Source organism: Suricata suricatta, chromosome 7 (assembly GCF_006229205.1).
Source record: "Suricata suricatta isolate VVHF042 chromosome 7, meerkat_22Aug2017_6uvM2_HiC, whole genome shotgun sequence".
In the NCBI taxonomy this organism is placed as follows: domain Eukaryota; kingdom Metazoa; phylum Chordata; class Mammalia; order Carnivora; family Herpestidae; genus Suricata; species Suricata suricatta.
In genome coordinates, this window is record NC_043706.1 from 38863741 (window position 1) to 38887851 (window position 24111).

General features: G+C 45.3%; 1 protein-coding gene across 4 annotated transcripts in view; it reads right to left on the reverse strand.

Moving 5' to 3' along the window:
- The window catches only part of CCND3 (cyclin D3), a 93290-nt gene that overhangs the window by 7317 nt on the left and 61862 nt on the right, over positions 1-24111 (reverse strand). The window lies entirely within an intron of this gene.

The window sequence follows — 24111 nt, forward strand, 5'->3', positions numbered from 1 at the left end:
CCGCGCCGGCGCGCGCGCCGCTTCCCTGACAGGCGCCCCGCCCCTCGCGACGATGTAGCAACCGTGGAATGCGAGCGTCTCGACGCGCAAGGGGCGGGGCCCTCGGAGCCCCAGACGGAAAGGGCTTGCTGGCCGCCCCCTCCCCCCCGGCGGCCGCATTGGTCGGCTGGGCGCGGGCCGGCCGGCTTCCGGGCGCTCCCGGCCCTTCTGACCACCCGCTGGAGAGAAGCTTCTTGGAGGTGGGCCTCTTCCCCTCCGACTAGCCCTCCCCTTTTGCTTCCCAGACTCTAGCCTCCCGGGAAAGAACTTTCTGCCAAAGGTTATTCATTCATTCGACAAACCCTACTCCCCGCGCTGATTGCTCTGGGTAATACGAATGCTAATCAACTGGGCCCTTCTTCGTGCACGAAGATCTAAACACCTAACGAGTAGCAACTTATTAAATCCTCACAAAAACTCTCAGGTATTAAACAGATTTAGCAGATGACGAAACCGAAGCGCCGTGAGTGTAACAAATCGTCTAGTTAGTCTGTGGCAGAGCCAGGACTGGGAAGCTGAAGTCTGGTTCCAGGATCCGTGCTCTACACCATTATTACTTAAGTTGGGATCCCGAGACCAGCAAAAACGACATTCCCAGAGCTGGTTGGAAGTGGACCACCCCAGACCTGCCGGATCAAAATCTGCATTTCAACAAGATCCCTGGTGGTCCCTGTGCACTTTAAAGTATGAGGAGGGCCAGCCTAAATCTGCATATTACACAAATACCACCGGAAGGAAAGGCCAAGGAATCGAGGCCTTACCTTGTCATTCAGTTGGCTGTGTGGCCTTGGACAAGCCCTGAAGTCGGCCTTAGTTTCTGTTTGAGGAAAACGTGGGCGGAGAAACTAGATCCTCTGAGGAGTTTCTCGCCCAGACTCTATAAAATCTTCCAGTTGCCATTTCTCCTACTTCCCAAACTTTGGGTTACTCCGCAGTTTCCCCAAAGCTGGATTCTACATGACCAAGAGGCCGACCACAGGCCTCCAGTAAGGCTCCAAATGGGAGGAGGAGGCCTTGGGGATCCTTGCCTGTCCTGGGGCCCTCTAGGGAAGGAGCCACAGAAGAAGTGAGTTGTTAGAGACAGGATGCTGTTACAGCAAGTTCTACGCTAGACATTTTCTCAGTGAATCGTTCTTTTTTGCATGATACATTACTGTCATTTTCATATCATGGAAATATTCATTTACATTGTAGAAACTTCGAAAATATGGATAGAACACACAAAAAAAGGAAATAATAACTACTTGCAATTTCACCATCCAGAGATATCCCTTTAAAAGTCAATGTTTATTTTTTCTAAAATTGTTCTGTGAATGAACACATTTTTAGGAATAAGATCATTGCAGTAAGATCACTTTAGTAATAAGATCATAGGAGTAAAACATCACTGTTTTGTAAGCCATACCCCCCCATAAAAATATACTTTTCCATGTCATTAAATACTCTATGTATTTTTTAGTTTTTTTTTAATTTTATTTATTTTAGAAAGTATGCAAGAGGGGGAGAGGGGCAGAAGGAGAAAGAGAACCTCAAGCAGGCTCCAGGCCCAGCACGAGCCGCACTCAGGGCTCAATCCCCCAACCCTGTGATCATGACCTGAGCCAAAATCAAGGGTAGGGCTATCAAGGATTGAGCCACCCAGGAGTTTAAAGATTGTACATTTTTAATGGCTACATAGTATGCCATTGGTGAATGATGTATCATAATGCATTTTACCAAAGCTGTAGTATTGGAAATTTAACTTGTTTCTAGTTCTTTCCTATTAGAAACAATATTGTAAAATACTTTTGTGCATACTCATGATTGTTTCTAGAAGTGAATTAATATCTAGAAGTGGAATTTCTCAATTTAAGGTTATGAAACATTCTAAGACTTTTGATACAGTTCTTTACTACCAAATTTTCTTGCTAAAAGGCTGAACCAATCTAAATGAACAAACATTAGAAAACTTGAAGAAAAAACAAACACTACCAGCTGGAGAGATGAAAATGGCAAATTAATAATTATATGTACTTTTAATTCAAGACTCCTTATTGTATCAACATGTATCTGTGCTGGGGGCACCTGGGTGGCTCAGTCGGTTGGGCGGCCATGATCTCACAGTCTGTGAGTTTGAACCCCATATCAGGCTCTGGGCTGACAGCTCAGAGCCTAGAGCCTACTTCAGATTGTGTGTCTCCTCTCTCTCTGCCCCTTCCCTGCTTATGCTCTGTCTCTCTCTTTCTCTCTCTCCAAAATAAATATACATTTAAAAAATGTAAAAAAGAACACTAAATTTAAAATTATAAAGATTAGGCATGAAGTTATGGAAGGGGCAAAGATGTTGAAGAATAAGAGGCTTTTAGGGTACAGGAGAACTAAAAACGTGTAGCTTTTGAAAAAAGTACAGAACCAGAAAGTAGATCGGTCCTGAAAGAATGTGTTTCTTTTACCTTTAGAATTCTTGAGTAGGACTATTAAGATAAGAAAACTGTACCTTTGATAAGACAGCAAATCACCATTATTTTTTATCTTAAAAATGTTTCCAGCTTTACGGAGATATAATTGACATATGTATCAGTTACATTAATTTAAGGTATACAACATAGGGATTTGATATGTGTAAATGTTGCAAAATGACTACCACAATAAGTTTAGTTAATATCTATCTCCTCACATAGTTACATTTTTTCCTTCTGAGAATTTTTAAGATCTACTCTCTTAGCAACTTACAAATATACAATATTGATAACTATAGTCACCATGTTATGCATTACATCTCCAGAACTCATCCACCTTATAATTTCCCTCAGCCCTGCAAACTTCCCCACTCCCTGCCTCTGACAATCAATAGTCTGTTCTCTCTGCCTATAAGTTTGGTTTTCTTAGATTCCACATACAAATGAGATCATATAGTACTTATCTTTCTTTGTCTAACTTATTTCATGTAATGTAATGCCCTCAAGTTCTGTCAATGTTGTAAATGGCAGGGGTTTTTTTTTTCATGACTGAATGAATGATCTTTCATTATATGTATTATATACACACACACACACATATGCCACATGTTCTTTATGGAGAAAAAGTGGGAAGATAAACAGTGGAATATCAGTAATAATATTGACTATTATTAGACATTTACATTTCTTATGTAAATTACCTATTTATTTCCTTTGCCCATTCTTTTATAGGAACTTTTCATTGATTTATAAGTGCTCATTACATTTAAAGGACATTGATCCCTTTTCTTATTTTTTCTTTAACATAGATTTGCAGATACCTTTTTTTTGGCTCATTGTTCGCCTTTTATTTTTGGTTAATGGTAGATTTTTTTCTTTTTTTTTTTCTTTTTTTTTTAACAAATAGGTTTTTATTTTATATAGCCTTATCTATTGATATTTTCTATAATGACTTATGCCTTTGAACTGTGCTTTGCCCACCTTAATATTATAGAAGCATTACAAGAAAATGTAGGAAATATTTATAGGTGAATTTTTTTTTAATCACCTAGGGAACTTGTTGAAAATGCAGTTTTCTGGGCCCTGCCCCAGGGCTTTTCATTCTTCAAGTCTGTAATGAGGCCCCCAAATCTGATTTTCAAGAGTACATACTATAAAGCTGGGTTGTTGTTTTTTTAATATTATTTATTTTTGAAAGAGAGAGACAGCATGTCTGTGAGCAGGGGTGGGGCAGAGAGCGAGGGGGAGAGAGAATCCCAAGCAGACTCCAAGCCATCAGCACAGAGCCTGCAGCACAGAGCTCAACACGGGGCTCAATCCCAGGAACCACTGAGATCATGACCTGAGGTAAAATCAACAGTCAGACACTTAACCGACTGAGCCTCCCAGGGGCTCCAGGTTTTGTATAATATGTAGGTTGTTATCTATATTTATAATCATTACATCTTATTAAGTGGGGCTCTAGCCTGCTTCTCCCAAATAATCATCCAAATGTCCATGACACTGATTTAACAATCAGTGCTTTCTTTATCACTCACTTCTCCGCTCTAAGCACCCTCTTGGCCTGGTTCTTGCACTTCACAGTATGCCTTCTTGGGGTCATTCATGGTCAAAAAACTTCCCTGGGAATTGACCCTCAGAATTCCTTCACCTTTTATCTAAGGAAATTCACCCGGTCTCTACCCCAATATCAAACATAAAAGTGCTTAAGAAAAAAACACCAAAAGCTCATTTAGTCTGAAATAACCATGGTCCTTCACTTCTAAGAGAACTGGTCTTCAACTATAGCAAGAGGTATGCATGTTAGCACAGAAAACTCCAGGTAGACAATATGAGAAAGAGGAAACAGAATCTTTTTCTATGCAGACCTCTACAAACCCGGCGGGACCTCTCACTGCCCTCCTCATCCCTTCAATCCCCCTCCACCACGGGTCGGCCCATTTATCCCCTATGATCCATTTATTCATTCATCCTTTCACGTCCAACTACGGTCCAGCCTCTCCTAAGAAACCTTCCTAGATCCATCCAACTGAAGGAACTAATCCTTTGGCCTCCAAACCCCTGTGGATCCAACTGCACACACCCTAAAACTATACATTTGGCTGGCTGGGGTCTGGACCTGCTCTCTGTCCCCATTTAAAATGTAGCTCCTAGAAAGGAAAAGGGAATCCATATCTATTGAGATCCAACAATGCACCAGGCACTGGGCAGTGTTTACCATCTCACCCTCTAAGAATTGTTTTGGGATGGGAAAACCGAGGTACCAATAGAATTAAATAATATGCTAAAGGTTCACGTAGCAGTCCCCAAACCATACACTTTTAGATTTTATACTGCCTCTTCATAAGGAAGGGACTGTGTCCTTTACACCTGTGTCTCTTCTGCAAGACCTAGCACGGTGCTATGACCACCAGCAATAATATCAGTTTTGGGGGCTCCCAGTTAAGTGTGTGACTTCAGCTCAGGTCATGATCTCACAGTTCGTGAGTTTGAGCCCCGCGTCAGGCTCTGTGCTGACAGCTCAGATGATAGCAATATCATTCCTTTATGGAGGGCTCACTGCATCCCAGGCACTGTATGTACCAGATAGGTATTAAATCATCCCATGTTCCCATCAACTTTATGTAAATTATATTATTATTTCCCCCCATAAAAGAAAGCTAATACTCAGAGTAGCTAAATAATTTGCCCAAGTTCACGTAGGAATCAGTGGCAGTTCAACGCAGGCAGTCTGGCTGCAGAGTCCCTGCTCTTAACTGATTCATTCTTCTGCCTCTTGTGCTATTCCAGGAGTGTGTGCTGATTTCTGAGTTGTTGATTTACTGAGGAAGAGGCACACAGAGACTGCCCTGTCCTGGAAGGTAGCGTGTGAACCTGTACCCTGGGAAAAGGTAGCTCCTGGCAAGCCGGGCCTTTTGAGGGATACCTCTGCCTCGCCCCTGGCTGGGACTGCCATGCCCAGAGCTGAGTCACCCTGAGCCTCCAGGGCCAAGGAGCCAGTCGGTTGACAAGGCGGCTGTCCTCTAAGGAGGCCTGGGAGCACAATACAGAGGCAAATCAGAGGGGCTCCTGGAATGTCGGCTGATCTGCCAGGCACTTCGACAATTACCTCCACCTCAAAGGATTGGGGGTCCCCTAGTTTTTCTGTAAGGGGAAAAAAAAAACCCAGGATAAAGCAATGACCAGGGCCAATGTGGGAGGAGTTTCTGCCCAGGTGCAGTCAAACAGAAAAAGTTACTCAATGAAATGGCAAGTTAGAGGAGGGGTGGGAATGGAATGTCACGGGCCAGATGAAAAGCCCCAAGAAGGAAGCATTACAGTGCTTTTTCTTCCTCCCCTTCCTCCTTCTCCCATTCCTCCTCCTCTTTGTCACTGAAATGTCCCCACCTGGGAACGGAGGGGGTGAACAAAGTGATGGGTGAGGCCCAGCTCCCCACCCCTGCCCCCGCACCCCCAACCCAGTCTGTCTCCCGGTCTCCAGGCTGTGGCTCAGTTACCTTCAGACCCATTCAGAGGACAGAGAGAGGCAAGACAGGCCTGGGAGAGAGGAGGCTCTGGAGATCAAAGCCAAGCTCCATGTCTCATGATGCTCAGGGAGTCACTGCAACCTCTCTTTTTCTGTTTCCACTTTTGTCCAGTGAGAATAACTTAGGGCACAGTGAGATTCGGGGGACGAAACACATCACACTGGCCTGGCACACAGAGAGCCCTCAAAGGCGGTAGTTTCTGTCATCGTTTGCTACTATTACGGTCTCTCTCAATGTCCTACCTATCTGCTATAGACAGGCACCCAGAACCTCCCCAAGAAAAGCAAAAGTTTGAGTGGCAGAAGCCCTCCTCTGGGGATGAAAGCTCTAGCCAACTTCTATGACCCAGCTCATGATGTCAAGTGTATGGCCAGGGATGGGCGGTAAATACTGCAGGGCCTGGCCTGGGAGCCACAAGGCTCTGTACTCCCTCTCTCCCCGGCTGTGTGACCACGGACAAAGTATACCACCTATCTGTGCCTCGGTTTCCTTTTCTGAAAACGAGGTAATAGTAGCACCTCCCTTAAAGAGCGGTTGTGAGGCTGAAACATGTTCTTTTGTGTAAAACACATAGAACAGTGCCTGATATATGTTGAGCCATTAAAAAATTTAATTGGGACTGTGGTACTTAAAGACACAAACTTCTTTACCTATCTGGACTATTTATGATAATAAATGTAATACAACGCATGTGGAGGCACCTAGGAAATAAAATGTGCCAGCGATTACTATAGCAGTGGTGAAGATCTGGCAAATTCTTTGCCTCAGAAAGGGTGAAGAAGACAGTGTTCCAGTCAATGAAACAATCTAGTATACTAATCATGGTCTCAGGGGCCGGGGAGGGAAAAAATAAAAAAATAAGATAAGGGTACCTGCATGGCTCAGTCGGTTAAGCATTCGATTTTGGCTCAGGTTATGATCTCACACTTGTGAGTTCAAACCCCACATCGGGCTCTGTGCTGACAGCTCAGAGCCTGGAGCCTGCTTCGGATTCTGAGTCTCCCACTCTCTCTGACCCTCCCCTACTCACACTCTGTCTCTCTCTCTATCTCTCTCCCAAAAATAATAAACATTTAAAAATAAATAAATAATAAATAAATAAATAAACACAGTCTGATATGTCATTATTGGATTTCCTACTTTTCTGAGCAATGAATGTCATTTTCCCCCAACTTTTTACTTCGAAATATTTCACACCTTCGGAAAAGCTGCAAGAATAGTACAGTGAACACTAACCTGCCCTTCACCTAGATCCAAGCAGGTTTTGTTGCACCATTTGAGACCTAATTGCAAACATCATGACTCCTCATCCCTAAATATTTCAGCCTATATCTCCTAAGAATGCAACATTTGCCCACATGACCACAAAACAATGATCACAATTAGAAAATTTACACTAACACAATACCATAAACAATCTATATACAAACTTCCCCCATTGCTCTTACTAATATTCTTGTGTAGCATTTTTCCTCCTCAAACCAAGATCCCATCAAGGATCATGTTCACATTGTTACCCTAAATCTTTTTTTTTTTTACATTTATTTATTTTTGAGAGACAGAGACAGACAGAGGGTGAACAGAGGAGGGGCGGGGAGAGAGAGAGACACAGAATCCAAAGCAGGCTCCAGGCTCTGAGCTGTCAGAGAGCCCGATGCCGGGCTTGAACCCACAAACCGTGAGATCATGACCTGAGCTGAAGCCAAAGGCTCAACCGACTAAGCCACCCAGGCACCCCCCCTTTTTTTTTTTTGAGAGAGAGAGAGCACAAGCAGGGGAGGCGGGCAGAGAAAGGGGCACAGAGAGGCAGGCTCTGTACTGACAGCAGACAACCTGATACGGAGATTGAACTCACAAATCATGAGATCATGACCTGAGCTGAAGTCAGATGCTTAACCGACTGAGGGACTCGGGCGCCCCTGTTACCCTAACTCTTCAATCTCTTTTACTCTAGAGCAGTCTCTGACACCTTTCTTTAATGTTTATTTATTTACTTTGAGAGAGAGAGAGAGAGAGAGAGAATGCGATCAGGAGAGAAGCAGTGAGAGAGGGAGAGGGAGAATCTCAAGTAGGCTCCACACAGCGCAATCCCACGACCCACGAGATCATGGCTGGAGCCAAAACCAAGAGCCTGACGCTTAACCAACTGAATCACCCAGGTCCCCCACCAAACTGAACATAATTTTGTTTTTCCTTAAAGGATTCAGGAGACACTTCAGGGTGTAGAGTATTTCAGGTCACAATTTTGAGCACCTGTCATACAAAGTTCAAATCAGTAGTCTTCAAGGTATCTGTCCGTTCCTCAGTAAAAACTGAGCACATCATTCCTATATAGAATAATTTATAAATGATACCCATCCCTGCTATTCTAATATATCATGCACATTACAGAACATATTAAGACACTTCAGGGGCACCTGGGTGGCTTAGTCCATTAAGCAACTGACTTCAGCTCAGGTCATGATCTCATGCTTCATAAGTTCAAGCCCCACGTCGAGCTCTGTCCTGACAGTAGCCTGCAGCCTGCTTCTGTCTCCTGCTCTCTTTGCCCCTCCCATGCTCATGCTCTGTTTCTTTTATCTCTCTCAAAAATAAAACAAAACATTAAAAAAGAAAAGAAATGAAAAGAAATTTTAAAGGATAAGACAGAAATACACAGAATAGAATTCTTCCCACTCCGTGACGGAAAGTCTTATATCCAGAGTTCACCATTATTGGCCTAACCAGCTGCATAGATAGATATCACTATTGATCAAGATACTCTTTCCCAGGGCGCCTGGCTGGCTCAGGGGGTACAGAAGATGACTCTCCATCTCAGGTCTGTGGAGTTGTGAGTTAGGGCCCCACATTGGGTGAAAGAAATTACTTTAAAAAACAAAACCTGGAGCGCCTGGGTGGCTCAGTCGGTTAAGCCTCCGACTTCGGCTCAGGTCAGATCTCACGGTCGTGGGTTCGAGCCCCGCATTGGGCTCTGTGCTGACAGCTAGCTCAGAGCCTGGAGCCTGCTTCCGGTTCTGTGTCTCCTTCTCTCTCTGCGCCTCCCCCTCTCATGCTCTGTCTCTCTCTGTATCAAAAAATAAATAAAACATTAAAAAATTAAAAAAATAAAATAAAATAAAAAACAAAACCTGGGGAGCCTGGGTGGCTTAGTGGGTTGAGCGTCCAACTTCGGCTCAGGTCATGATCTCATGGTTTGTGAGTTCTAGTTCGGTGTCAGGCTCTGTGCTGACAGCTCAGAGCCTGGAGCCTGCTTCAGATTCTGTGTCTCCCTCTTCTCTCTGCCCCTCCCCTGATCACACTGTCTCTCTCTCTCTCTCTCTCTCTCTCTCTCTCTCAAGAAAATAAATAAATAAAATAAATGCTAAAAAAAAAACCCACAAAATCTCAACACAGCACTTGCGGGCAGCACTACCAGTCAGAGAAATTGGAGCTGGCATGTGAGGTAGCCAGTTCTCTGTTTCTGTTTCACACAGGAGGCTGACTTCTTGGCTACTCCACACGGATGTCCAACAGGCCCCTTTGAATTCAACTTCTCCAAAACTGAGATCCTAATCTTTCCCCCACCAAACCTGCTCCTCCCACAGGCTTCCCCCCATTCTTGCAAAATGAGGCCCAAATACTTGGTGTCATTCCTGACGCCTCTCTTTCAAATCCCACATCTGTCCATCAGCGGAACACAGACACTCTACTTTCAGAACATCTCAAGATCCACCCTCTTCTCGTCTCCTCTGCTATCTCCCTGGTCCAAATTCAATTCTTCCTTGTCTTTATGGGTCCCCCACATCCATCCCATTACCTATTTCTGGTTGATTCTATGCCCCCAATACAAATCCAATCCTTCTCTTTTCTCTGTTTCCACTGCCACCACTCGCCATTGTCACATCAGCTGGGTTACTGGGGTCTAGACTCCCAACCGGGGGTCCCTGATCCACCCTAACCTCCCTGTACCCCCGCCCCCACTGCCAGCCTCATCTCCACCCAGTGGTGCCCTAGAGGCTCCCATTTTACTCCCAATGACTGCCAAAAACACCATGCCCGCAATGCCCTGCGTGATCTGCTCCCACCCCATTTCCCACGCTCACTCATGCACTCGGCTATTTCTGGAACAGACGTGACACGTGACACTAACATCCTATATCTGTTTACAGTTTGTCCGCTCCCTCACCACCCCGCCAAAACAGAATGGCACGTGGTCCATCGTAGGTGTCCAAAAAAAACCCTTCTTTGAATAAATAAATGAATGAAACAAACTGGATATAAGAAAAATGCCAATATAAGCCACACAATGAACGGCAACCTGTTCGGATGAGGGTGCTGGTAGGGAGGGGTGGGGCTGTGCACAGGGGTGGCACCTGACACGCCCAAAGCTGGGAAGGAACTACTCAACTCCAGCCTTCTGCACAGCAGTAATGAGGGCTGCCGTATATGCCCTTTGTTTTCAAAGCACACATAATGCTCTAGGGATCGGATCCGAGGGGCGGAGGCAGTTTGCAACCCTTAGTGCAGAAACTGCTTGTGAAAAGAAATCTCAGGTACTAGCCTGAACCTGTTCAGTCTCTCCTTATCATAAAATGAGAGGGGCGCCTGGGTGGCTCAGTCGGTTAAGCCTCCGGCTTCGGCTCAGGTCAGATCTCACATTCGTGGGTTTGAGCCCCGCGTCAGGCTCTGTGCTGACAGCTAGCTCAGAGCCTGGAGCCTGCTTTCGGTTCTGTGTCTCCTTCTCTCTCTGCCCCTCCCTCTCTCATGCTCTGTCTCTCTCTGTATCAAAAATAAATAAAACATTTAAAAAAAAAGAGAGAACAGAGACTATATATGTACATATTTGCTTTCTCTCCCTCCTTCTGACTATCTGGGATCCTGAATAAATGGAGCTTTCCTGTCCTATTACTCTTTCTGAGGGTCCCGTTCAACAGCTAGGGGTAAGACGAGCATGGGGACCTCAAGTGTGGATGGATGAGTCACGCGCTACAGCAAAACACCTGGCGAAGAGAGACCTGTCCTTGGGCTCTCCGCTAGGAAGCCAAGGAGCAACCATGCTGCATTCTAGGCACCAAACAGTCCTGGCATTGGTCTAGCATTGTGATTACGTAAGTGAGCTCTAGAGTTAGGAGGGTGCCTAGTTCTGCCATTTCCCAGCAGTGTGATCTTGGGCAGGTTACTTACCTTCTCTGTGCTAGGCTTCTCATCTCCAAACTGGAGACAGTAATAACACTTACCTCATACGGTGGTTGCAAAAATTAACATGGAAAAAATATCTACAACGGCGCCAAGATCATAGTTAGCACTCAATGGCTTAATAGCTGTGATCATTAACAATCCACATCTATCAAATGCCTTCCCAGGATGCCTGGCTGGTTTAGGCAGTAGAGCACATGACTCGAGACCTCAGGGTCATGAGCTCAAGCCCCATGTTGGGCATGGAGCTTACTTAAAAAAAAAAAAAATGCCTTCCTTGCCCCAGGCCTCAGGAACGCTTTAAGATGTCCTAGAATATGCTGGACATGAGTCATAGATAAGAAGCCTCCATTTTAAGAGTTTCCAGTATATGAGCAGATAACTATGATGGTCCTGCATCATGGAGAAATCCTGAGATGTCATTCAGACAGAAGCCTTTTACCTGGGTATTTGCAACTACCACCAGCGGCAGGTAGGGTACTTTATGTGACGGGAAGGGTGGGCTGCATTGGGAGTGGTGGGGGCTGGTGGTGCTGCTGGTCCCCTGAATTCCATGAGACAGCCTGTGACGGGAGAGACAGGGCTGGCGGGGCTCAGAGAGTAAGTGGAGTGGAAGAAGGGAAAGGCAAGGAGTAATGAGTCTCAACTGCGGGGCAACGACCCGTGGGAATTTTAGGTAACAATAATAATCATTTATACCTACTAAGCACTTTCAGCCAGACACTGAGCGCTTTACCACATTTGCTCTATGAGTTATGGGTGCTACTACTGTCCTCATACGACGGATGGGAACAGAGAGACATGAAGAAGTTAGGTATCAGAGGGGCACCTGGCTGGCTCAGTCCCTGAAGTGTGCAACTCTTAGTCTCTCAGTTGTGAGTTCAAGCCCCACATTAGGCATAGAGATTTTTTTTTTTAATTTTCTTTTTTGGTTTATTCATTTTTGAGACAGAAACAGAGCACGAGCCAGGGAGGTGCAGAGAGAGAGAGGGAAACACAGAATGGGAAGCCGACTCCAGGCTCTGAGCTGTCAGCACAGAACCCGACGCAGGGCTCAAACTCACCAACAGTGAGATCAGGACCTGAGCCCACATTGGACACTTAGCCAACAGAGCCACCCAGGTGCTCCCAGAGATTTTTTTTTTAAAGCACATTTAGAAGTTAAGTATCCGCGCCAACCTCTTACAACTAGCAAATGGCTGCCTTGATTTGGGCTCCCAGGCAGACTCTAAGACAAAGATTCAAGGTAAGTAATTTACCTGGGAGATGGGTCCAGAAAGCCCCCAAAAGGGAATGGGGGAAATGAGGCAGGAAAGGGAAGGAAGCCAGTGAAGAGTACGTGATTGAGTAAGTGCCAGACACTCGTCTAAGGGTTCAAAACAAAACAACAACAAAAACTCTAATTCATTTAATCCATATAATATTAAATTTTTGAGATAAAATACTATTACCATCCCAGTTTCCAGAGAAGGCAAGCAATTACCCAGTGTCTTGTAGCTATGAGATTTGGAAGCAAGTTTAGCAGCAAAACCCACCCTCTTCACCACTGTGGTGTCATGCCTAGACAGCTGCAACCATCTTGCACTAAGAGAAGCAGCCGACGCTTGACAATGACCCACCCACAAGACCAGGATGAATTTCTCTCCCTGATAATGTTGGTGAATTATGGAATTAACCAATCCCGGGACACCCTACTTCTGGACTTTTTTTTTTTTTAATTTATTTTTGAGAGAGACAGAGAGAGTCAGCACAAGCAGGGGAGGGTCAGAGAGAGAGGGAGACACAGAATCCGAAGCAGGCTCCAGGCTCTGAGCTGTCAGCACAGAGCCCGATGTGGGGCTTGAACCCATGAACCGTGAGATCATGACCTGAGCTGAAGCTGGACGCTCTACCGTCCAGGCACCCCTCTACTTCTGGACTTTTTGTGACATAAGAGGTAATAGGTTTTCCTTATTGTTTAATGGACTTTCATTACCCAAGTAGAAGTTCCTTTCTCTACTATCGCCCGTGTGATGGGACAGCCTTCAATAGCCAACAGGCAAAGAGTTCTACCAAAACTTTGAGAGAGGTGATTTCAATATTACCTAAAGTCTTTCGGAGAATATAAAAAGTGGGTTCGCCTCTCAGTTTATTATTAGCATAACTTGGATTCCAAAACCAAACACGAACAGTATGGGAAAAGAAAATTACACTCGTGAATGCAAAATCCAAAGCAAGATATTGGCAAACAAATTCCCACAATATATAAAAGGGTACTCTATTATGAATATGTTGACTTTATGCCCAAAATGCTTGGTTAGTTTATTTTTTTTAATCTACCTAATTTATCACACTAAGGATTAAAGGGTAGCAACAAACAAACAAACAAACAAAAAAACCCCATATGATCACATCCCAATAAGAACTTGTGGCAAAGTAGCAATAGATGAGAACTTCCTTCATCTGATAAAGGGTATCTATTAAAACCCTACAGTAAACATCCTGTTTCATAGCAATACACTGATAGTAAAGCAGGAAAAGTGCCAAATATCCAGGCCAGTTAGAGAAGTTTGAGGGGAAAGGCTGGGAAAGACCAAGAAGTGCCAGTTCCTCCTCCATGTCCAACCTGACCAGTCCTTTCCTGGAACTAGCAAAGCCACCTGCTTCCAAAGTTCTCACGGTAAACCACCATCTTCCTGCCTCTCTCTCAACTGTACATTTTTACAAATAGCACCATCTTCTGAGTCCACAGATTTTAAACTCTAGCGCCGTCTTGGATCCCTTTACTCGGTTTCCTACATCCAGTCAGTTACCTGGCCCAAAACAAAACCACTCCTGAAACTAAGATCTCACCCTTCCTACCCTCCAGTGGGCTTTTAGCAAATTTCTCAAAACTCACCACCAAAGTAAACCCTTTACAGCAGAGAAGAGGGAATGCACTCTCTGAGGAATCTGGTAGTATAATCCAAAATTACCCTCTGCAAACCAGAAATTTATTTGAAGTCTAACATTCTAATTAGAAATGTATATACATTTAGGATTCCGGCGTATAATATAGCCATACTTGTTATAACATAAAAATAATGGATTAAGTTACTTATGGTTAAGGAAAATTGAACTTTAAGGAAGCCATGTATACAATAAGGTTGGCAGGAGTTTCAAACCCTCTTTTGAAAGGCTGGGCTTACAAGACTATTGCAAAACTCTCCGAGAGCCTCTTGGTCTTCGCGCTGCTTCCAGATAGATCCAGATCAATGGCCCAGAGCCATCAGATTAATCTCTCATAGACACTCTTTCATCTCCAGTCCAAGGACCTGCTTATCAAGTCCAATTTAAAAGTCAACCAGCCTGGCTTTTAAAATTCTCCTTCGAGAGGCCCCAACTACCCTATCCAATTTTATCTCAGCAAGAGCATTCTGGTCCGCCTCAAGGCCTTATCATCCACCACTGGCATCTTGCCTCTTTCTCCAAATCCAGCTCTGGCTCCAGCCAGGCCTAGCTCCTCCTGGCCCACCAATCCGGGAAGCTCCCAGGGTTATAGGACTGAATAATCAGGGAAATTTAGAGCCAGAAGGATCGGCTAGGCTCAGAGAATAGCTGACTTGCCCAAGGGCACACAGCCAGGTCAGGGTCCTTTTAAACTATCCCATTGTTTCCTGTGAATAAAACACTGGAAGCCCCTGGGGGTGGGTATCAAATCCTTTTATTCCCAAATTTGGTTGGCTTCCTGTAGGAAGTGCTCTGCCTAAAGCTTTGTGCATTCTGGTTCCAGACTCCTGTTCAGGCAATTCCCCTGCTCAGAAATATTTCTTCCACCTTTTGTCAGCCATTTACACTTGCAAAATCCAGTTTTAAGATTCCTCTAGTTGTCGATTATTTACTGTTTGCTTTTAAAATTGTCACTAGTGGGGCGCCTGGGTGGCTTAGTCTGTTAGGCATCTGACTCTTGATTGTGGCTCAGGTCATGATCTCACAGTAGTGAGACGGAGCCTTGCGCTGGGTCCTGGGCTGGCAGCACAGAGCCTGCTTGGGGGTCTCTCTCTCCCACTCTCTGCCCCTCTCCCATGCACACTCTCTCTCTAAAAAAAAAAAAGATTAAGATTAAATATTTACTTAAAAATAAATAGATAGATGAAATTGTCATTAGTGTTGTCAGACACTGAGCAAAAAAAAAAATAATAATACATTTTTAGAAAAGATCCACACTTTCTCCAAACTCATAAATCTGAGCCAGGTGACTCATTCTATTTTTCTGTTTTCACATTCCTATCAGGAGACTGTGTATCATTCATTCCCATTCATTCATTTATTCCACAGATCCTTACTGAGACCCTCTGAAATGCCAAGATACTCCTGGAGCCATAAACAAAGCACAAATAAGAGAGTTCCTTTCTCTTAAAGAGAACACAATCTCCTGGGTGGGGGGGGGAGAATAAAATGTGCTTTGCTTTCCTTCTTAATAATTACCTTTACTTGTTTCTTTAATTGACTCAGGTATGGGGGTTTTTGGGCTTTGACTCATCATGTGACCAGAAAGTTCCCTGAAATCAGGAATTGAATCTTCTCACTTTTTTTGGTATGTAGGTAGAGTTAAAATATGTTCCAGTGACTACTGATTGTCTTGGTGTAATTATTAATGGTGTACCCTTTCACTATCAAAGTGTCCCAGTTTGTAACAACACGTGTTGTTGGTGAGGCTATAGAAAAAGCAGAGCCCTTATTACTGCTGATGGGAATGTAAAAGGATGAAACCATTTTGGAAAATGGTTTGGCAGTTCCTCAAAATGTTAAACACAGAATTACCCTATAGGGGCACCTCGGTGGCTCAGTCATTTGAGCGTCTGACTTAGGCTCAGGTCATGATCTTACGGGTCTGTGGGTTTGAGCCCCACATCGGGCTCGCTGCTGTCAGCCTGTGGGCGCAGAGCACACTTCAGATCTTCTGTCCTTCTCTCTCTGCCCAACCCCGCTGGCACTCTCCCCCAAAAATAAGTATTACAAAAAAAGAGTTCCCATATAACTTAGCAATTCAATTCCTAAGTACATATACATGAAAAATAAAAACATACCTCCACCCAAATACCTGTATACAAATTTCAGAGCAAGATTATGATTCATAATAGGCAAAAATTGAAAGCAGTCCAATGTGTGTCAGCAGGAGAAAAACTATAATGAATATGCTGAGGTATGTCCATAAAATGGAATATCACTCACTCATTCATACAAGAAATGAGGGGCCGATGCACGCTGCAGCCTGAATGAACCCTGAAGCATTAGGGTAAGTGAAAGAAGCCAACCACAAAAAAGCACAGTTCTTATGATTCCATTTATGTGAATTGTTCAGAATAGGCAAATCAATAGAGACAGAAAATAGATTAGTGGTCACCTAAGGCTGGGTGGTGATGGTGATGGGGGGTGACTGCTAATGGGTACTAAGTTTCTTTTGGGGGTGATGAAAATGTCCTAAAATTAGATTCTGGTGATGACTGCACAACTCTGTAAATATACTAAAGAACCATAGAATTGTGCACTTTATACAAGTGAATTCTATTGTCTGAAAATGATATCTCACTTAAACTTTTTAAAAAGCATTCCAGTTTGGATAATAAATTATGGTCACCTCCTACCTAGGGAAGCCTTACTAACATCAGTGATGTCTCCATCCTAGGAATTTTTGAGTTAGACAGACCTAGGCCTGAATCTACCACTCACTTGTTATGTGACCTGCGGGAAATTATCTGATTTTTCCTCTGCTAAACAGGGTAGTCACGCCCACTTCAGAGGCTTGTTCTGGTGTAAGGTAATACATGAAAAGTGCTGGGGGCCACTCCCCCAACTCCACATGCAAGTTGTTCAGCTTTTAATAGATATCTACACTTGCAAAAGTCTAACACTGGATGGATGGATAGGTGGATGGATGGGTGGATGGATGGACGGACAGATGGGCAGATGGATGGACAGATGGGCAGATGAATGGACCAAAGGGTAGAGCAAGCCTGAAGCAACTCAAGATTCAGTGAGCCCATCATACTCAGTCCATAAAACAAGATGTTCTCATAAAAAGGAACTCAAAGAGAAGCAGTGGACCAAGTTCACCACAATCACCTATTCTGCTTACTATTCAGCCCCCTCCTTAGTGTTCTGAGTCCCACAGTGTAAAAATCCCTAGGCTAAGCTTCATGGAGAAAAATGGGGCGGGGGCATTAGCATCTCCACTTCCAGGAGAGTCTGCTCAACAGTGGGAGGCTGGACATGGGTGGAGAGAGAGGACAGCACACACAAGGCCATGGAAACAAACTGTGGCTGACCAGAAGCACTCCTGGTCTCTGGGTGGCTCTGAGCTGACAACCCAGACTAGGTTAACTGTGTGTTCCCCCTGGGATGTGGCTTCCATCACCATCAACCAGCTTCTGATGTGATATGTCAAATGGTCCAGAGATGCCTTAACCAAAACACGCCTGCACAGCTCCTTCCCCAGTTCCTCTTCCTCCATCAGCCTTGAGAACCATAAACATCTTCCAGAGCTTAGTCAGGGCCCTCATTTTCTTTTCTCACACACACACATCAGAGACTCCACTCTATTCCTTCAGCCTCAGTTCTTCACATTTCTCCAGTTCTTTTTTTTTTTTAATGTTTGTTTGTTTGTTTTGAGAGAGAGAGACAGTGTGAGCAAGGGAGAGTCAGAGAGAGGGAGACACAGAATCCAAAGACAGGCTCCAGGCTCTGAGCTGTCAGCACAGAGCCCAACGTGGGGCCTGAAGTCATGAACCATGAGATCATGACCTGAGCCGAAGCCAGACGCTCAACTGACTGAGCCACCCAGGCGCCCCACACTTCTACAGTTCTAACCGCCATCCCAGACTCCCAGCCTACAAGATGTCATGGAGACGCCTTGTCCAACTCAAGGTGCTCAAAGCTTGTCCCTCCTCCTTTGTATTATGTGTCAGTTAAACTCAACCCACTGAGTCACCCAAGCTAAAAATGCTGACACTAGTCTTTCTCAGTGCCTCTTGCTCCAAGTTTCTACGTTAACCTATAAGCAGACCCTGTCATCAGAATGTCTCTGGAATTTGACCCCTCCACTCACTGCTCAGGCACTCCCACCTACCATTTGGACTGGTGCGATTCTCTCTCTTCTCACTGGCCTCTCTCCCTCCACACACCCCCTCCAAGCCCTGCTCCCCACTACTGCCCAAGCAGTCTTTCCAAAACATCAGGAATGCGCACATGCTCCTTTGCTTCTTAAAACCTCAAAATCCCTAGAACTACCCAGATAAAATCCAAACCTATTGTAAATGGACACGCAAAGTCTGCCATTAAAAAAAAAAAAAAAAGGCTAGAAATGTCTGGGTGGTTCAGTCAGTTAAGCATCCAACTTCAGCTCAGGTTATGATCTCAGGGTTCATGAGTTCGAGCCCCGAGCTGAGCACTGAGCTGACGGCAGGGAGCCTGCTTAGGATTCTTTCTCTCTCTCTGTCTCTCTCCCTCCTCTTCTCTCTGACCCTTTTCCATGAGCTCTCTCTCAAAATAAATAAATAAACTTAAAAAAAAAAAAGGCTGCCATGATCTACCCTAAATTCTCCCTTCAGCTCTATGTCCCCTCTCCCAACATCCCCTCCATGTACCTATACCCCATATACACTAGATGGTCTAGCACCGATGCTTTGACACGGCTCACGCACTTCTGCCTAAAGTCCCCCATCCGTGCCTCTCATGCAATGCTCCACGCCCTTCAAGGCCAGCTCAAATACCACCTCCGCAGACACTTGCCTCAGATCCTCCTGTTGAAGTCTAAAGGAAGGAAGGGGACGAGGTACAGCTGCCCATAGAGGCCACTCTGACTACTGACCGGGGAGGCGGAGTGTGCCTTGGCCAGGTCACCATATTCCGGGGTCTGATCCTCAGCATTTCAGAACTGTGCTTTCTGAGGCCACCTGAAGAGTCCAAGCAGTCTAACTGTTTCTAATAAAAGCCACAGAAACAAACACATACTACAGAAAACCAGAGCCACCAGGTGAACCTGAATACGAAGCCAGCTGATCAGCCCATGCTCTGCTTGATGCAGGAGGCGAGCTCCAGCTAGACAGTTGCGTGGTGAACACAGAGAGCCAGCCTGCTCACTGGATCCCGCAAAAGACAATGTAATGGCTGAGTTAGTAGTTACAGAGCCTGGGTTTGAAACCACTTATTCCGCGACTTTGATGAACCTACCTAGACTCTTGGTTCCTCATCTGTCAAATGGGGCTCATGATCCCCTTCGTCCTGGCTATTCCCTCTGCGTGGACCACTCTTCCCCTGGATACTCACATAGCTCCCTCTCCTTCTGCCTCTGCTCAATTCTCACCTTTTCAGAGAGGCTTTTCCTGACCTTCTTAGATCAAATAGGAACCCCTCCCCTTATCTCTAAGCACCCCTCATCCGGTGTGCCCTGCCATACCCTCAGTGCCTGGACCAAGGCTTAGGCAGATGGAATGTTCCCTAGAACACTCTGGAAGGTACAGCAGAAAGGATGAATGAAGCATGCCTATGCCCATATAGTTGTGAGAATATGAAGTGTTTAGAACTGGGCTTGGCCAACATCAAAGATCCATAAATGTTAAACCTTATTAGGAAAGCCTTCTACAGAGACAGCCACATACCAGGCACCCAGAGATGCCCAAAAGGAGTTGAGGGCTCAAGGGGCTCAGCCTTGTTGGAAAGACGGGCAAAAGCCCCAGGAACTCAGTGATGCTGCAGCAAGGCATGAGAGCCTGGCATATTTGGGGTGTGGTTCAGCACTGCCAACAGGGAGGGGCAAGACAGGATGGTGGCAGGAAGGCACCAGCCCTGGACAGGAAGCCAGGGCAGATCATGAAGAGCCTGTGCCCACAGCAGAATTTGAGTTGTGCCCTCAAAACTGGACAGCTATTAAAGGGTCTTAATCTGGATCAGACCCTAAACATAAGCAACTGGAGTTTGGGAGAGGAGTAAGTAGAGAAAGTAAAGAGGTTTTTGCAACAACCTTGGGGCGTCCGGCTGGCTCGGTTGGGAGAACACATGACTCTTGATTTCAGGGTGGTGAGTTCCAGCCCCATGTTGGGTATAGAGATTACATAAAAATAAAGAAATAAAACTAAAAAAAAAAACCCAGACATTCTTGCAATAACCTAATGAGAATTTCGAAGGGTGGCTTTTAACGAAAATATAAGAAATGCAGGAAACAAATTCACTGGAGCTCAGTGGCTGAGGGACAGTCCAAGGATGATTCTAGGGATTCTGGCTTTGGCCAGAATTGGATGAAATCTGATCAGGAATCCAAGAGAAAGAACAGATTTAGGGGCAGAGCTTCTCTGTTTCACATGTTGCTTTAAAAAAAAATTCTTTATTATTGAGAAAGAGAGAGAGACAGCATGAGCATTGGAGAGGCAGAGACGGGGGGGAGACAGAATCTGAAGCAGGTTCCAGGTTCTGAGCTGTAGGGGCAAAGCCTGATGCAGGGCTTGATCCCACGAACTGTGAGATCATGACCTGTGCCGAAGTCGGACGCTTAACCGACTGAGCCACCCAGGCGCCCCTCACACATTGCTTTTGTGCCCACAGAGAAATCCCCTACCACCTGGACACAATAAATAGGTACCATTTATAGAGTTCTTACTGAGTGCTTGGAATGCCACGCGTCTATTTTCATCCTCACAACAATCATTTACAGTAGGCATTAACATCCCATTTCACAGATAAAGAAACTGATATTAAAAGACAGCTATAAAGAAATGCCAGCAAGCAGCCCAGCTGGGATGTGAACTCCTGGTTGCGTCTGACCACGCCTTCCCCTCTCCCCCACACCTTCACCTTGGTGCCTAGAGTCTAGACATCTGGAGTATGCATTTCTGACGTCCACAGCACAGGCAGCCCTGTCGTGGACTGGATGCTGCCACCTGGGGCATGTGAAGAGAGTGGAATGCAGAAAACACCCTCATTTAAAGGGAAGGTGGAGAAAGAGGAGCCGCGGAAGGAAACAACAGTCTGAGAGGGGAGGAGAGAACGGAAGGAAGCCCAAGGGAATAGCTGAATGAAGCCAGATTAAGATGCTGTCAGAGCATCCGGTGGGCTGGGGCCCCCTCCTCAAGCGTGTGGAGTGTCATACCAACAGGGCATGAGCACCGACACACGGTTTCTTTAGATATGTTAATAGAAGGTTGAGCCTTCCTCTGCTCTGGGAGTCTTTGTGCCTGTTTCAATCAGCTTGCATATCTTTGCTCTGACCCATTATGTATCGATTTTATAGTTTACATCAGAGGGAACAATCTTAATTTCAATTTCTGGGAAGTTTCTTCCAGGCTGACCTCCCGCAGTGTGGAATGTAGCACTATACATCAGTCCTAGATTAAACAATGGCTCTGCTAAAGTACTCAAACTGCAGTGTTCTTACCTATAAAATGGGGATAATAAAAGCGACCTTGTAGGGATGGTTCCAAAGGGGAGAGAAATGTACCTACTCATTGATAGTAATGTGCTGTTTTATTACTCAGTTGATTATTCTGTTTATGGTTGGACTTCATTCCTCATTTTGTGGCAAGTTTCTTGGAGCTCTGATGTCCCTGTTTCTACTCCCAGGCCTGGATTTCAGAATCTCTAGGTGTGGGGCCCAGGTTAGGTATGTGTGTCTCCAGGTGATTCTGAAACATATCCAGGGCTGAGAACTCCAAGCTGGCCCCTAGCCAGGAATTACTCTCTCCTTCCCCTGTTGTCTAGAGATCTTCATACTGAATTTATCAGTCTATCGGTCAACTGCCTTTTAGTAGGCAGGTCTGTCCATCCCGTGATCGAAAATTCTCAGAGGGCCACCCTCCTCCTGGATGGAATGTGGTTTCTTCCCTCAAGTTAATTCTATTCACTCCGGCCTCTTCGCCCATTAAAATAATCTCATTTTCAAAGAGCAACTCAGAGCTTTCTAATTTATTAATTCATTCACTCATTTGCAGTTGCCCTCTTAAACTCTCTACAGCATGAATAATTGGGAATTCAGGCAAAATCTGGGGTGGGGCTAGAAGAAATGGAAAGAGAAGTTTAGAAGCGCCTGGGTGGCTCAGTGGGTTGAGGTCCAACTCATGATTTCGGCTCAGGTCATGATCTCATGGTCAGTCGTGAGATCGAGCCCCATATCAGGCTCTATCCTGAAAGCCTGTTTAAGATTCTCCCTCACTCTCTCCCTCTGCTCCTCCTCTACTCAGTTTCCCTAGAAGGAAGGAAGGAAAGAAGGAAGGAAGGAAGGAAGGAAGGAAGGAAGGAAGGAAGGGAGGAAAGAAGGAAGGAAGGAAGGAAGGAAAGAAAGAAACAAAGAAAAAGAAAGAAACAAAGATAGAAGTTCAACAGGAGCTCACCCAGGTATCCTTCAGGTATTAATAACTGATCCATAACGAATAATAACAAGGACAGTATATAGTAATCACTGTGTTAGGCACTGTTCTAAGTGCTTTCCATAGATTCATTATTTTATTTTATTTTATTTTATTTTTTTAATGTTTTATTTATTTTTGATACATAGAGAGACAGAGCATGAGAGGGGGAGGGGCAGAGAGAGAAGGAGACACAGAACCGGAAGCAGGCTCCAGGCTCTAAGCTAGCTGTCAGCACAGAGCCCGACGCGGGGCTTGAACCCACGAACGTGAGATCTGACCTGAGCCGAAGCCGGAGGCTTAACCGACTGAGCCACCCAGGCGCCCCAGATTCATTATTTTAATCCTCAAACATATGTTGTTCCCACTTCACAGAAGAGGAAAGTGAAGTGACTCACCCAAAGTCACACAGTGTAAAATGTACAGGCAGAATTTGAACTCCAACAATCTGGGTCCGGGATCAGGATTAATAATTTACCATAGGGTAAGGCGTCTTGGGCTGGGTGGGCCAGAACCAGAGACCACTGAAGAAGGCCCCTGATGCTGTCTCCAGGCCTAGGGAGGCATCAGAAGGAGGAGGGCGAAGTCCCAGGGAAACTAGACTGGGAGGTCACAGCTGACCCCAGGCTGAAGGCTTCCTGGATTCCCTGGCAGAGGCATGAGCAACATGAAAGGAAAATTCCTCCAGGAAAGAAAACATTTTTGAGGGTTAGTTGGTTGTTGTTGGGGGTTTTTTGTCTTTGTTTTTTTTTTAGGGTTTTTTGGGGTTTTTTCGTTTTTTGCCTCATCTCTGATTTCAGACCCATGGTTTCTTTGCTGAGTCATGGAGGACATTATGGAAGAGGGGGGCAATACAGGACTGTCCCCTCCCCACTCCCAGGGACAGGCTGGGGGCTTCTGCAGCCCAGCTCCCTGCCTCTGGAGGGTTGATGCCAGAAAGCTCCCATTCTAGAAAAAGTTAACCAAGAAGAAATAGTTCTTACTGCTTGTGAGTCTCCTCAATGAATAAATAAGAACTTCAATGAATGCTTGAATCGTACTGAAGTAAGTGATTCAACAAACATTTACGGAGCTCCTTAAGAAAGGCTTGGGAATCAGATGCCCCTGGGTTTGGTTCCTGGCTTCTGCCACTTACGACCCTAAACAAGTGACAGTCTCAGTTGCTTTGGCTGTACAATGGGGGTTTCTGGGGCACCTGGCCAGCTCAGTCGTTAGAGCATTAGACTCTTGATCTTGACTCCCACTTTGGGCACAGACAATTATATATACAAACACACATACATACATGCATAACATGGGGATATTTTTGCAGCCTACAAACTTGAGGGGAGAGCCAAATGGGGTAAGAGAGGCAAAGCTCTCGGCCTGCGGTGGACGGTCCACAAGTGGTGTCTCTGGGGTGCCAGGCACTGGGAAGGGCCAGAAACCAAAGAGGAATATAACCCAACCCTGTGGGAGTCTGCAGTCTGTTGGCAGGGGAGCCGAGATGTAACGAATCTACACAGTGGGTCACTGCCAGCAGCTAGAAGAGAGGCTGGTTCCTAAGGCTATGGACACAGGGAGGCAACTGACAGCCGT